Genomic DNA, 16,922 nt, shown 5'->3' on the forward strand with positions numbered 1-16,922 from the left:
CTCAGTCAGGTGGGTACTATGACTCTTTTTCACAGGCACAGACTTACCTCCATGGAGATGGTGGGAAGTGACCGAGCTTGGCATTGATATCTGTGCAGCCTGGCGGCAAGGCCCACACTTTCACCACTATTCTCAATTTTTAGTTCCAAATAGCTGCTTGCAGCATGTGCTCTGCCAACTTTTTAGCCTCAGAGTCACCAGCAAGTCTTCTTAAAATATGGATCGCCAAGTTTCCACTCCTGACGTACTGAATCGGAGTGCCAGGACGCGGGCCCTAGAAATCTGCATTTGCACAAGGATTTTGTTTGCATTATTCTAATGCAGACTAAAGTTTAGGAACCACCATACAAAACCGCCTTGGATTTCCCATGGGTCAGGTGCTGTTGGATTCTGGGTCCTGCCTATTTTTTCCTACTATCAGGACCGTTGAGGAGTCGTTTTTTTTTTTTTTAATTTTTTCAACGTTTATTTATTTTTTGGGACAGAGAGAGAGCATGAACGGGGGAGGGGCAGAGAGAGAGGGAGACACAGAATTGGAAACAGGCTCCAGGCTCTGAGCCATCAGCCCAGAGCCCGACGCGGGGCTCGAACTCACGGAGCGCGAGATCGTGACCTGGCTGAAGTCGGACGCTCAACCGACTGCGCCACCCAGGCGCCCCGAGGAGTCGTTTTTGAAATCTCAGCCTACCTACTCTCCAAATCCAATCCTGAAGATCTCTGGCTTAACTGAGGCAACAGCATCCAGTCTGACTACCTAGGTCAGCTCTATCTTCAGGTTCCAGGGCTATCTACATATCTTCTTTGTTCTGGAGACATTAATTTCTTTCTTTTTTTAAAAAAGAATTCTCACATTTCCATTTTATTTTATTGCTTTAGAATAAGCTTATTTATTTATTTATTTAAAAAAATTTAATGTTTATTTACTTTTGAAGGAGAGAGAGACAGAGTGTGAGCAGGGGAGGGGCAGAGAAAAAGGGAGACACAGAATCTGAAGCAGGCTCCAGGTTCTGAGCTGTCAACACAGAGCCTGATGCAGGGCTCAAACTCACAATCTGTGAGATCACGACCTGAGCCACAGTCGGACGCCTAACTGACTGAGCCACCCAAGCACCCTATTTTATTTTTTTAAAGTTTATTTATTTATTGAGATCTGAGAGAGAGAGAGAGAGAGAGAGAGAGAGTACCTACATGCATGCGAGTGAGGGAAGGGCAAAGACAGAAGGGGAAAGAGAGAATCCCAAGCAGACTCCATGATGCTGTCAGTACATACAGTATCTAGAGTCTGAGGTTCAGCTCCTAACCCTTATTCACCCCTTACCTCCACTTGCACAGTATTTTCTTGACACTCTTATCTGAGAACTCCTGTGTGCATTTTCTGGCTCACCCTTTTAGTTCGCCTGCCATCCTGCACCTCAGGCCCCCTCCCTGGTATATGCCCAGACCTGTCTGTCCCAGCACTGGAGTGAGGGTGACCACTTCCGAAATGAATAATCACAAGAGAACTCCCATCTTAGGTATCGCTTGAGTTGGCAAAACCTCCCACCAGATGTCTGTCCCATCTCACAGTTCCTTTCTGGGGAACTCCCAAGAAACCCTGTGTCTCAGGGGCTGGGTTTTGCTTTCCTCCCCCAGGGCTTCTGCTCCCTTCCAGGGTTGTGGTCTTGTACCTTAACCCAACCTAAAATCCTGCCACTGGATTACAACTTTATTCTCACATCTTGCTCTCCTAAGTGTTGCATGCTTAACTCCAGCCACACTTTTAATTACTATAGAAGGACTTGTTCTTTCTTACTACAGGGCTATTCTCTTTCCGTGTGCTATTCTCTTGGTCTAGAATATTCTCTGTCTCCCTGTATTTCAGCTGCAAGCTCCTTTTTAAATTTTGGTTCCAATATTACTTCTTCCTTTATCCCCCATCAACATCCCAATTCTTTTTTTTTATTCATTTAAAAATTATTTATTGATTTAGTTTGAGAGAGAGAGAGAGAGAGGCAGAGAGAGAGAATCCCAAGCAGGCTCCACACTCAGCATGAAGCCCAATGTGAGGCTCAAACTCACAAACTGTGAGATAATGGCCTGAGCCAAAATCAAGAGTCAGACCCTTAACTGACTGAGCCACCCAGGCACCCCTCAATTCTTTTTTTTTTTTTTTTTAGTGTTTTACTTTTTTTTTGAGAGAGATCACGCAAGCAGGGAAAGGGCAGAGAGAGAGGGGGACAGAAGATCTGAAGCAGGCTCTGTGTTGACAGCAGAGAGCCTGACTTGGGACTTGAACTCACAAACTGCAAGATTATGACCTGAGCCAAAGTCAGAAGCTCAACTGACTGAGCCACCGAGCCCTCCACACATCTCAATTCTTGCTCAAATGTTCCTCCTGTGAAATCTCCACCATCCCATACTTCTCCTATCACAGAGCTCATCACATTATAGTGGCATTGTCCCTCACAGATTCTATGCTTCATGATGACGGGGGCGGGGGGGGGGGGTGGTCCACCTACCCACTGTATTCTTAGTGCTCAGTGCACAGTTGTTAGTAAATATTTACAAAACAAGTGAATCATAAATGTCTTTCTAAGTGCTTAACTGAATCAGAATACCTTTCTCTGACATCAATGCCATGTTCTGATGCCTGATCCATACCTTTGTAACACGGTGGTTGGTCCCCTACATTCCAACAGTGGTATTTGTTGCTATGCTTTCCAGATACTGACTTGGCCAGTGGGACTTTCCCAAAGGAAAATGGTTGATCTTGCTATGGCATCTGGTTCCATGGTCTGCTTCTTCCTGATCTGCTCCTCCCCATTCCAGTTTACATCCTGCAGTAGGCAGCCTCCAAGGTGGCTCCTGATGATTCTCACCTCCTGGTGTTCATGCCTTTGTGTGCACTGAATAGAGCTGACCTGTGTGACCAATAGAATGTTGCATAAGTGATGGAATATGACTTCCGGGGCTAGGTCAGATACGTGGTTTCTGCCTCATTCGCTCTTGGCTTCTTAGCTCTGGGGGAAGCCAGCTGCCATGTCATGAGGACACTCACACATCCCTGTGAAGGAACTGAGGCTGCCCGCCAAGAGCCAGCTTCAATTTTTGACATGTGAGTGAGCCATCTTGTAAGCAAATCTTTGCTGCATTCAAGCATTCAGATGCCTGCAGCCCCGGCAGACATCTTGATGGCAACTTTGTAAGAGACCTTGAAGCAGAACCAAATAGCTAAGACGCTCCTGAATTCCTAATCTATAGATGCTGTGAGATAATGAACACTTCTTGTTATAATTTTCTAGGTTTGGAAATTTGTTACACAGCAGTATGTAACCACTTAAATCCCTTATTTAACCTTATTTCACCAGTGAGACCACTCAGCCAACCATGAAATCATCCTTAACAGGATGACAAGAGTTGAAAAGACATATAAAAACCTGACTAAAAGTATAAAAACATGGTAATCAAAGCCAGCATGCATGCACACACACACACAAAACAAGTGTCTCCCTCACTTCCCATGGTTCCTAGCTGAAAGAAACTGCTGACCATTTAAGCATCATACAGATGAAAAAAAAAAAAAAAAAAAAAGGTAAAATTTTGCTCCAAAGGAAACTAAATAAAACATAGTGTCCATGTTTGGTTTTTTTGGGTGTGCTAATTCTACATCTCAAGAAAATCCACTGGTCAACTTAGAAAAAAGAGTGGTAGAAGGTTCTAAAATAGATATACTAATAAGGGGGCAGCTTTTTTGAGACAGACATTTTTCAGTCTAGGAAGTTAAAGTTTGAAAGGAAATTTAATTTCAGTCTTTAATATCCTACAAGATATGGACAAGTTAAAGAGGAATTGTTCATCTGAGGTCAGGGTGAATGCATAGGTCTTCAACAATATGGCCTTTGTGGATGTCTTGTCTATATTTGGATTATTAAAAAAAAAAAAAAGTACCCACACAGAAAATAAACGTTTTTTTTTTTTTTTTGTACAGAAGTTGTAGGTTGAATATATAAACAGATACATGTAGAACTTATAAAAATCACAGGCTACAGGGAAGCTGGCATGTACAGGCAATAGCCCATCCTCCCCTTAACAAGCCCCTAGTCTTAGTGTATCGGAGCATTCTTAAATTCTTGAAATAGCCTTATTCAAACCAGCCTTCTAACGGGTGCTTTCACCTTCCCTCATGCCCTTCCCAATCCATTCTCCACAAGGTAGCTGGCACGCTCATTTTAAAACATAAAACAACCATTTCTCCTTTGCTGTGCCCTTCAGGGCCTTCTCTCTGTCCTCGCCAGAAAGTACAGCCTCCTTACCCTGACTTCGACACAGCAGCCCCAGATCCCGCTGCTTCTCCCACTCACCCCCTGCCTCCTTTCTCTTCTGCACTTGCCCCAGCCCATTCCGACCTCAGGCTTTGGCAGCAGGAGCGTGTCCAGTGGCTGGCTTACTGCCCTCCTTCAGGTTTTGAGTCTAACGCCCACGTCCCAGAAAGGCTTTTCCTGACAACCCCTTTGAAGCATTCCATACGGCTTACGTGTTACCTGAGTATGCGATTGCTCTCCTTCGTGGCATTTATCATCACCTGAAAATAAGGGTTTTTTTCTTACCTGTTTATTGTGTGTTCATACCCCTAAGCCCTAAGTGTCACATGTCTCGCTGGCCATTGTGCTACCAGCACCCAGCACTGTGATTGCCATTCGTCATCAACATCCTCCTTTTCAGAATGCTGGGTGAGAGACAAAAGAGACAACTGGACAGCTGGATATTTCATGGCAGCTTTCCACCACCAGCACCGTTTCACAAACTCTTCCCTCCTCCTCTTTCCTCCTCCCTTTGTCCTTCCCCCAACCACTCTCCCACCTTGATTTCTCAGCTTTCTACTTTGCTGCTCCCAGAAAGTGCAAAGCAATGATATTCTGCTTTTAGCTGCTGACTGAAAGATTGTATGACTTTCACTGTTGGCTCCCTACCCACCTGAGTTTCTCTCTCAGTATAGGGAGCATGTGTTTTCTGCTTGGTAAAGACTTTGGGACATATTTAGCTCAGTGGTGTTTGTCTGTTGAGGAGTATTACCAGTGTGTGACAGAAAGTGTTGAGTGAGTGAAGGGAAGTGCCATCCATGGCAGCACTATTAATAGCAATCTGGAAAACGGAGACATGCTGGAGTCAGACTCACGTCCCACGGTGGAAATTGAAGTCTGGACCGGCCAGGAACTATCAGAGCTTTCTGGTAACGTCGCCCCGTAAACAGCATTTACTGAAGTTTCTTCCTTTTTCATTTTATCAAACTGCAAGTCAACGTGACCTTAATTAATATAACATAGAACAAACAATAGTATTTTATTTGTTAAAATTTTTTGCGATACGTATATTTTGATAAGTTTCTGTTTCATCGCCATTTTCACGAAATTTATGATATGCTTTTACATTAAGACATAGAAGGAATTTGTTTAGTTTTCATTTTCTTTTTTTTTTTAACTTTTTAAAGTTTATTTATTTATTTATTTTGAGAGATAGAGAGACAGCATGAGGAGGGGGTGGGCAGAGAGAGAGGGAGAGGGAGACAGAGAGAGAGAGAGAGAGAGAATCTCAAGCAGGCTCCACACTGTCATCTCAGAGCCCGATGCAGGGCTTGAACTCATGAAACCATGAGATCAGCCTGAGCTGAAACCAAGAGTTGAATGCTTAACTGACTGACCCACCCAGGCACCCCTAGTTTTCATTTTCATTCATATTTTTCCCATCACATGTATTACCTGAGATAATCATTATTTTTGCATTATAACAAAATAGTAGAATAAAAATCAAGGCCTTAGAGACTGCCTATTGAGTCAGCTTTGAAATTGGAAACCAAGATAATACATATTGAGAAAAAGCTTTTCATTTATTTAAAAAAATGTTTAATGTTTATTTATTTTTGAGAGACAGAGCACAAGCAGGGGAGGGGCAGAGAGAGGGAGACACAGAATCAGAAGCAGGCTGTCAGCACAGGGCCCGACATGGGGCTCAAACTCACAAACAGCGAGATCATGACCTGAGCCGAAGTCGGATGCTTAACTGCCTGAGCCACCCAGGTGCCCTGTAGCCTTTTATTTTTTTAAATAAAACTCTTCTATCGAAAATCTTTTTAAAAACTTTACCCTAGGCTAATTTAGCAGACTTTACTTATTTATAACAAGGTTTATTAATGAATTATCAATAATCAAAATTAAGTACACATGGAGGATGGCATATCCCCAATTCTGAAGTTTAAAGTGGTCTGAAAATCAAGAAGGGTTTCTGTTTGCTTGCTTTTTTTTTTTTTTTAACGTTTATTTATTTTTGAGACAGAGAGAGACAGAGCATGAACAGGGGAGGGGCAGAGAGAGAGGGAGACACAGAATCTGAAACAGGCTGCAGGCTCTGAGCGGTCAGCACAGAGCCCGACGCGGGGCTCAAACTCACTGACCGTGAGATCGTGACCTGAGCCGAAGTCGGACGCTTAACCGATCAAGCCACCCAGGCGCCCCGTTTGCTTGCTTTTGTGGCCGAAAAAATCTAACCCGAACTGATGCATTGCTGTTAATTATCTTTATTTATTTCATTGAGTAAGAACAGGCATACATTTTACTGCAGAAATATTCACGTATTTGATTTGAGGATGTTGCCTCAGCCCGCATTGGAAATGTTATTTAAAAAATAGTGTATGCGCTTTAGTACCTTTGAAAGAATGTGACAGCTTGAATTCAGTAATACATGCAATCTGCAGGTTTTCAAACAGGGCACTGGGGACCTGTATCATGGAATCATAAATAAATGTTCAAGCTGGAAGGTACCTAGGAGATAATATATTCCAACCTCCTCATTTTATGAATGAGGACACGGAGTCCAGAGAAGTGCAGTGACCTGCCAAAGGTCTTACTACTCGGTTAGTAGCAGAGATAGAAATAGACTCCACTCCCAAGGTGCTCGAGTCCCCGGCTCCTCGTACTCACCGCCCTTTAATGAGCTCCTCCCCTGTGCCTGGGATTTCTAAACAAGGGAAATGTACATTACTGTGTCCTCTCCTCCAGACCCGCTGCAGTGTGGAGGCAGAGTGAGACGGCACATCCCTGCTTTTGAAAGAAACTGTGTCCCTCTTCTCTTCCTGCATTAATCCCTACAGAATTGTGCTGATTCTGCTAATCAGCACAGGAGAGTCACCGTCACAATCGTTCCCAGTTTACCAGGCACCGTGCCAAATGCTAAAAAGGCCAAGTCCTTGACTTTACACTCCAATTTAACTTAGTTGTTTGATCAGTTTCTATTAAAAACATATCAGAATGCATATTAGCTTTCAATCACCAGGAATTTACTGGACGTCTATGTGCCCAGGATTATAACATGCTAAATCAGTGACTTTCAATCAAGGGTGATTTGCCCTTCAGGGAATATCTGACAATGACTGAAAGCATATTTACTTGTCCCAACTTGGAAAGTGGTACTGGCATTTAACAGGTAGAGGCCAGGTTTGCTACTAGAAACCCTCCAATGCACAGGCAACTCCTGGCCCAAAAGGTCAAGAATGCTAAGATAGAGAAAATCAGGGACTAAACATACACCCTTATTCTCTTTTTCAGAGACTACATGCTCTCATTTCCGAACAACGACTTAACTTACAAATTTTGTAGTTACAAAGAATAGTTAAATACTAAACTCAGGGGTCTATGTTTTATATTTATTTATTTATTTATTTATTTATTATTCTAGAGTGAGCATAGGAGCAGAGAGAGAGAGAGAGAGAGAGAATCTTAAGCAGGCTCCATGCTCAGTATGGAGCCCTACATGGGGCTCGTTGAGGGGCTCGAAGCCATGACCCTGGGATCATGACCTGAGCAGAAATCAAGAGTCAGAGGCTCAACCGATTGAGTCTCCCAGGAGCCCCTAAACTCAGTGGTCTAAAGATTCAGAAACAGAAGACCGAAGTTCAAGCCCCACCTTGCTACTTCTTTCCTCAGTGATCTTTGGACAGTCATTTAAGCATTTGGGGCCTCAGATTTCTTATCTCTGAAACAAGGCTATTGATAACTAACCTACATATTTTATTGGGCTGTTATATCAAAAGAGATAGTGTTTTTGAAAAAACTTTGAGAACTATAAAATATTACATAAATATAATGCAATAGTACCTTCATTCTTTACAACACTGTCTTTTACCGAATACAGATAGACATGTTCTACATTTATCAACCTAGCACTAAACTCGTAGAAGTGTCCACCCTGATCTCAGTGAACAACACCATCATCTACTGATGTTGCCAATCAGGAACGCCACACCCTCCTTGATCCTTTCCTTTTCTCATTCCCCAATCAGTCACTGAGTCCTGGGGAATCTACATTTTTTTTCTTGTTAAAGGGGGTAAATGCAAGAATAGAAATCCAAATTAACATTCCACACAGGCACTCATTGATGAAATTAGCTTTGAAGCATAGACTAATGGCTTGGCACTGTTTAATTAAGCGATGTTCTCCTCTTCCTCTTCTTCCGTCTTGCCTTCCTGCCCCTGGAGATTTCTTCCCTTATTCTTTGGGAGAAAATATCTTCCTGGAGACTCGGTAACTACTGTTTCCTATACGTTGCCACCTCTGTTTTCGGGTGTGAACAGACTCAAGACCAGGTGGATAGTTGTGTTTAGGGTGAAAATCAGGATGTAAGTGGAGGCGTGGGAGAGCATCATTTGAGTTCTAGTGAAGGAGCTCAGATCTTTGACATCTTTAAGGACCTCGGGGATGTCTTTTCAGAAAGCATTAACTAGCTGACCCAACTGAGAGCACCTGCCACCTACACAAAGGATACCACAATGTACTACTTTGTATGGAGTATTTTGTACTATGCATACTTAGTATGTGAACTCCTATCTATGTAGAATGATTTACAACAGTTTAATTGTCTAAAAGATGTTTTGTCTGAAATTATCCCTAATAATGTAATAAAGACTCTTTCAGTGAGATTAAAACATATTTTCAATTGAAGTGTAATTACATTCAATGTTATATTAGTTTCAGGTGTACAACATAGTGATTCAACAATTCTATACATTACTCAGTGCTCACCGTGATAAGTATAGTCACCATCTGTCACCACACAACGTTATTATAATCTTATTGGCTATATTCCATATGCTCTACTTTTCATCTTTGTGTCTTATTTATTTTATAACTGGAAGTTTGTACCTCTTAATCCCCTTTATCTCTTTCTCCCATCCCCTCTCCCCTCTGGCAACCACCAGTTTAAAAAAAGCTTAAATATATTTTGATTTTCAAACAAATACTTTAAAGGTGCATCTCCTCTGACATGTCAAGTGATGTGTATAGGGAGGAAAGGAAAGGACAAATGGACAATCTGTACATTGATGGAAGAATTGCATAGGTACAATTAGAAAACAGAAGGAGGGATGCCTGGGTGGCTCAGTCTGTTGAGTGTCCAACTTTGGTTCAGGTCATGATCTCTCAGTCTGGTCCCTGGGTTCCAGCCCTATGTCAGGCTCTGTGCTGACAGCTCAGAGCCTGGAGCCTGCTTCAGATTCTGGGTCTCCCTCTCTCTCTGCCCCTCCCCCTCTTGCACTCTGTCTCTCTCTCAAATATAAACAAATGTTAAATTTATATATAAAAAAAGAAAACAGAAGGAAAATGACTCCTTTTAAAAATCTATTGGTACAGATCAGTTCATAGAATCAAATTCACCTTTTAAATCCATAATTTCTTCACTGCTTATAGCATAAAAATCTCGTACTGTGGTTTCATGTGGGTATGAAGAAACTCAGCGAAATGATTATTTTTTATTTTCTTGCTCTTGACGTGTGAACTCTATGGTAATTTGAAACCTCAGTGTGCGGAAGCTCTGAAATGAAACATCCTTTGCAAATTTCCAATGTCACTCAATGGAATATCCATAGTTATGATACAGTTAAGTAATATTACTAGCTGGGTGTTAAAAAAACTACACTTTTTTTCTTCTGTGATACTCAGAAGGGTTATGTTTTTCCCATGACACATGCATTTTCCCTATTACACAGGATCGCACACATTCTGAGTTGATCCTCCGCATAAAGCAAAGAACAATCGTGCCTGGCCGTAATAGTTGACTTCGTCCTGCAAACCCTCACACAAAGCCAGACTGGAAACTTCCTTCTCACCATACACTCTGAGTTGCCTTTCTCTTCCCAGCCCATCTATCTCTTTGAATCTAGCTTGTTCCATGTATGAATGCCAGAAAGTCTCCTGGTGGCCTGGATGACTGAGGAGCAGAGAGATGGAAACAAGCTAGAAAAGAGCTCATTTTACAAATTATAAGGAAATCTGACTTTGCTGGTATAATTTACCTCCCACATGACATAAACTAGATTATTCTTTAAAATTTTTTTAAAATGTTCATTTATTTTTGAGAGAGAGAGAGAGAGAGAATGCACACGGGAGAGAGGGAGACAGAGGATCTGAAGTGGGCTCCATGCTGACAGCAGAAAGCCCTATGTGGGGCTCGAACCTACGAACTGAGAGATCACGACCTGAGTGGAAGTCAGACACTTAACTGGCTGAGCCTCCAAGGCACCCCTATTCTTTTTTATTTTGGTGTCATTTCCTGGGTCCCCATATTTCCCACTTGCCAGTTTCCTCTCTGATGGTTAGGCGTATGGGTTTGCACTGGTAACAATGTCAGAGAGACATCTGCTGAGTTTATATGGAGTTTTCCTCTGTAAAATCACATACCAGAATGAAACTTGTCCCTTTAACAGTTCCAGATTTCCCAGGAAAAACCTCTTTCTAACCCAGAAAAAGCCCATCCTCTATTTTTTCTTTCATTGAGCTCCATCTAATGGCAATTTCATGCTCTTCAACAGAGGGAAATTCATGGTCTCCGGGTAAAGGCAACCCCCCCCCCCGCCCCCAAGCTGTGTCAAGGAAGCTGCATTTGACCCTTTTTCAGTAACAGTAGTAAGCCTTGAGGTTTACCATTTGCTGCATCAGGATTTTACTGATTGGATTGATTTCAGCTCCGGGCACAGAGAAAGTCAACGCAAGAGAAAGCGTATGCTTTCACTTAATCATGTCACAAAGCAAGATACCCCCGGTGCACAGCTCCAAGGAACATTTGGCAAGGGCTGGAGCCATCCAGCTGTTCTAAATGCAGAGTCAGATAAGAAAATCGCAAGCTGGAGCCTGGAGAGACTGCAGGAGGCCTCTCTCGTGGCCCCTTACTGCATTACTTACAGCACTGAGGCTATGTAGAGACGTGCAGAAAATGTACACAGTGGTGGGCATGCATTGTGAGATGAAAACGGCACGAACAAAGATACAATGCCTCATCAGTCTCTATGCTGCTCCTGAGTATAGAGACCCACAGTAACTGTTCCGAGGGTGTCATTCAGTAGCTGTGGAGGCATGCTCTGCTGAGTCACTGGCCTTGGCAAGACAAGCTGGCCGGGACCTGGTAGGCAGGTGATAGAGGGAGAAAAAAAAAAAAAAAAACCTTGCTCTTTAAACCACGCAGCAAGGCCCCTTCCTAAGACTCACCTCTTTATTTTAGTCCACTCCCTTCTTTTCCATGTTTGTTATATTTTAGCTATTCAGACAGCACTGTAAGTATAGTTACTTACAAATGTCTCGAGTAATTGCAAATACCTCAGTCTCCAGGGGGCAGGAGGCTCTTTCTTCCCACCCATTTTTCCTTCTCTACAAACATATGGGCATTTTTGCATACACGCGTGCACACACACACACACACACAGCTGTCAGGGGAGCAGGGCATTTGTGATTATGCCTTGGAAAAACTAAAAGCTTCAACAGCAGCAATGAGATAATAAAGGAAAAAAATGAGAAGGACGTCGTCCTCGGCCCCCGGTCCCAGATCTGTGACCAAAGTCATCTTACATGCCCGGAACCCCCTTGGCTCTCCGCTGGGACTCAGGTAGCCACATGAAGTGGGTCCCTCCAGGAAACTTCGCCAACTCTCACCTTGGGCCTTTATACCAACTTGCTTAATTGGAAAGATTTTCTATTCCATGCGTGAGCCAGTAAATATTTCCGCCGAAAGGCAGTGAAAGGTGGGAATGACACATCCGGAAGCAGCTGTTTGAGTCCAAGAACACCCAGCAGGCCAGCTGGAGGTCCCTCACTATCTCTTTGTTATTGAGATGAGGTTGCTCCCTATAGAGGATGCTGGCTCCTCAAAGGCATTGCTTTGCAAGTGTCTTACTATATTTACCCATGGCCAGTGGGAGTGACTTTGCTTTTCCAGTCAGAGGTGAATGATTATTACAAAAGATGATCTAAGGACTGAGGTGACCTCAAAAGAGAGGCAGGAAATGCAATAATATATCTCTATTTAAATTCATTTAGCATCGCCTCCTCTCCCCAAACCAGATACTCCTCTGCTGGTTGTTTTTGGCTTCTAGTCATAATTTGTTTGCTAATAAGGAAACTCTTGTCCTGGACTGCCTTCTCTTCAAGGGCATTAAGCGGCAGTGTCGGTAGGGAAATCTGGATTTAGAAGAATAGAGAATGCCTCTGAGTCTTTCTATAATGATCATGTTGCCTCCCTTGGAAGGGCCAGATTGTTGCCCAGAGGTGTTGCATAGAACTGTGGGAACGGATCCTTCGCTTACAGCTTTATTGCTTCACCCATCCACAGAATACAAACTCCAGCTGGATTCATTAGCATGATGCTGCCTTACAACAAACACCCACACTGTATCTTAGGCCTAGTGGTAATAATATGGGCCTGTAATCCACTTCCTTCCCTAAAACAGGGGAAGGTGTGTTTCCTCAATTCTTCTCATTCATCCACCCACTGAGACAATTTCAGATTGGTCTAGAAATAAAAGCCTCAGGATATGAGACGTCAACATTTAAGCCCTATCATTCCTCTGGCAGATAAGTGCCACACCACAACAGTCCTTGGGTTTGCCTTGCTGCGTTGCGAGAGATTTACTCAGCAGCAAGTAACAGAGAGCTGTCCCCAGAATGGTTTAAACTTATAAGAATGATTTCCTGGAAGCCCTTGGTTTATATCTTCTTATCTGCAATGGTGTTGCTTTGCCACACCCAATTCTGACAGTCTGGGGAGCTTGAGATTTTTAGCCAGGTATATTCTCATCTTGATCAAAATTAATAAGGAATTTGGGGGTGGGGGTGGGGGTGGGGGTGGGCAGGAATTGGATTGGGGTAGGAACCAGCAGTGATTGCTACAATCCCAGCATCTAGCACTGTGCCTGGCAAATAGTAAATTGTATGTATTTGTTGAATGAGGCCTTAAAACATTAAGATGAATTATGCTCAAATCCTAAAATGCTAAGCCTTTTAGGTGTCACTCATATATCTATATCTATATCTATATCTATATCTATATCTATCTATCTATAATACTAAGCAAACACCCCTGAGGAAATTTCATGGTAACAGAAATAAGCATGTAAAGCAAAGATTGATTTGATTCTTTTCGATTCTCACCCTTCTTGACGAAATATATAGAGAAAAAAAGATAGAACTCAGAAGGTCCTAAAATTGCTCTAGCCATCTTTATATTCATTGTAGCTCTCAGAGTAGCAAGGATATTGACATTGGCTCTTTCCTCAGTAGTATTTTTTTTTTTTTTTATGAATTCCAAAGACAATGGCCCTGAAAAGAATCATGTTACAGATGTGAGACTGTTTTGGTAACCTTATGGAAAATCGTCCCAAAGATGGAATATCATGTATAAACATCATCTTGGGATAGTCTTTATTTTTTAGTACCTTGATCATGAGCGAGTTTTCATAAAACAGAGGTATCTGATGGTGTCTTTGATCTCAATAGAGCCTTAATGAGTCAATTCAACAAGGATTAGTGGAGCATTGACTGTATTCCGGGGATTGTATATACAGGCCCTGGGAATACAGAGAAAAATCATGTACTGCTTCTCTCCTCAAGGAGTGTAAAATCCAGTGTTGAAGGACATTTCTGATGTGGTGATATTCTAGATGGGCATACATGATGCTGTAGGACGCTTAGGAAGGGTAGGACTGGATCTATCCATCTGGAGAAGATTCTTAAAGGTTGTTAGAGGGATCTGAGTTGAGTTCCGTGTAGAGTAGGACTTTATCAACTAGAAGGATATGGTTGAAAATTCTATCCTCTTGCATTTGATTTATATTAAAATAATTACAGTGGCACAAGGCAAGAAAAAAATTAAGCAAGCATGAGAGAAGTCATCATTTGAGAGGGTAGAAGCTTGAAATTGAATTAAAACCATGCGTTTGCAGAAAGTTATGAAACCTGTTTAAGTTATAGTCAGTAAGCACTTCAGAGCCACAGTCCTTGGAAACGGGAAAAAGTCTAGTAGAGATTTTATAGACTGAGCAAACTTTGCAAAGACTAAAGAAATAATGTCTCTTTTCTTCTGACCATCCTTTTCATTTGATAGAAAGCAAAGGTGAGAGTTCAGAGCCACCAGCAAGCTTCTCATAATTTTAAAATTGTTGGTTGGAAGGTGCCATTTGGCTCCTTGGAGAACAACGCATCCTCCAAACTAAGGATTCTCAGATCATAGTACCATCTAAATGGTTTCAAAATATTCAAAAAGATACTTTAAAATTAAATCAAAGTTGTAGCTATTTTTCACAGTGATGCAAAAATACATACAGATGTTTATAGAATCCAAATTTGCAAAGATGGAGAAGAGGTAAAAAGCATTGCGACAAAATTCTTGAAATTCAGTCCCTGTTCAGAGGAAACAGCCGCTTCTCTGACAGTCTGAGAAGCAGTTCGTGCCCCCTCCAACCTTCACTCTGTCCTTTTCCCCAGCTGACATCAGGGGGGCAGAAGACAATTGAGTTCAGAAGTCACGTGGAGGTTGATGATACAGGAAACCCAAATATCCAAATTTCAGTCAATCAAAGCATGTGGGCTGGTTGCAGATGACTGACCAAACCAGGGCTTCAAATGATGACATTGATGAGGGCACTCTGTAGCCTAGATATTTTCTTCCTTGTTAGATACTCCATGCTGCTATTTTTTTTTTAAAACCTCTATTAGCTTGGATATCTCAGGTATTGTGTGTGTGTGTGTGTGCGTGTGTGTGTGTGTGTGTGTGTGTGTTTCCTTCAAAGCTCTTTTGCATGTTCTACATGAAAGGATCGGAAATTATCGTGTTGTTTTCTTGAGAGGATATGCTTACTATTTTTACAGCATATTTGCTGTGGTGTTACTTTGTGGTCCCCACTCAGCATGGCAAGATTGCCTCTTTCATTTCATTTCATTATTTGTTTCTCCCTTGCACTGTTCCTGTCTTCTTGGAGAAAATTTATGCCCAAACCATGCTGATAGTTGGTTCTCCAGTGAGAGTAGCTCACAGTCTCCTCTGGGATGTAGGAAATGAGACAACTTTAGTTTCTCTCAAAGCCAGTCAGGCATTTGCAGATAACCCATGCCTATTATCAAACAGATTAAGAGCAAAAAGGAACTCAAAGCATAATGGCTTGAAGTTGCAGCCTTGACCTTTTAACTGCAGTCACTGAAATATCCTGCCCTCCCTTAATTGGGTACTTCATCAAAAGCTAAGCTGTCACGATGCTAGATTCAAGACAACGGCCTCCCCTGGCCCCTGCAGCAGGTTCCTGGGTGAGGCTCCCCACTGTGTGGTCATCAGTGCGCTAGGGCTCAGAAGCACCTGAAGATTCACAACTGTACCCAGACCAGGGTACTTAAATCACAGGAATCTGCCCATGATCCTGGAGGCTAGAAGGCCAGGATCAAGGTGTGGGCTGGACTGGTGTCTTCTGAGGCCTCTTTTCTTGGCTTGTAGATGGCCACCTTCCTCCTGTGTCTTCACCTCATCTTTCACCTGTACTTGCATGTGTCCTGATCTCTACTCACAAGGACACCGGCCATACTGAATGAGGCCCCATCCTATGCCCTCATTTTAACTTAATCGCCCCTTCAAAGACCCTATTTTCAAATACAGTCTTATTCTGAGGTATGGAGTATCAGGACTTCAACATATGAATTGGTGGGGGTGGGGGTGCAGGAAAGGCATTGGTGGAGTTTGCAGGGCACGACTCAGCCCATGACAGGAGGTCTTAGCAAGAAAAATATATTTGCTAAATGTATAAATTTATTGAGGTATTTGACATGCCAGGCAATGGGATAACTGTTTTACATACATTATTTCATATACTGCTTTCATATACAATGATCCCCAAAGCTAGATTACTGGAATTGCTATTTACAAATGAGAAAACTTTGGGTTCCAAATAAAGCGACGTTCCCACAGCTATAGAGAATGAGTTGTTAAAACCAAGTCCATACACTGTCTCCAGAAAGTGCACACCTTACCATTATGCTTTTCTGCAATTTATGCAAGGTCACAGAGCTGGCTGGCAGCAAAGACAGGCCGCCTGATTCCCAATGCAGCGCTCTATTGCACTCATATGCAAATGACAGGAAACAAATGTATTTTCACTACTCCGCTTATTAAAACTGAGGATGTCATTTTGCCTTGTGTTAGTTAGGCTGTTTTATATTTCAAGGGATAGAGAACACTGAACAGGATGAGATGTTAAAAGCCATTGATGCTTTGCTTGTTCACTCAGTTAATTAGGGCTATTAAAAGGATATTAATAGGTAGGGCAACCCACCATCCCGATTTGCCCTGGAACTGAGGGCCTTCCCAGGATATGAGAGTTTTGTGTTAAACCTCAGAGAATCCTAGTTTTAAAAACAAACAGAAGCAATTTTTTTTTAATTTCTTTATGTTTTATTTATTATTTTTGAGAAAGAGACAGAGTGCGAGCAGGAGAGGAGCAGAGAGAAAGAGAAACACAGAATCTGAAGCAGGGTCTAGCCTCTGAGCTGTCAGCACAGAGCCTGACGTGGGGCTTAAACTCATGAACTGTGAGATCATGACCTGAGCTGGAGTTGGACACCTAACTGACTGAGCCACCCAAGCACCC

This window comes from Leopardus geoffroyi, chromosome B1, assembly GCF_018350155.1.
Source record: "Leopardus geoffroyi isolate Oge1 chromosome B1, O.geoffroyi_Oge1_pat1.0, whole genome shotgun sequence".
Lineage (NCBI taxonomy): Eukaryota > Metazoa > Chordata > Mammalia > Carnivora > Felidae > Leopardus > Leopardus geoffroyi.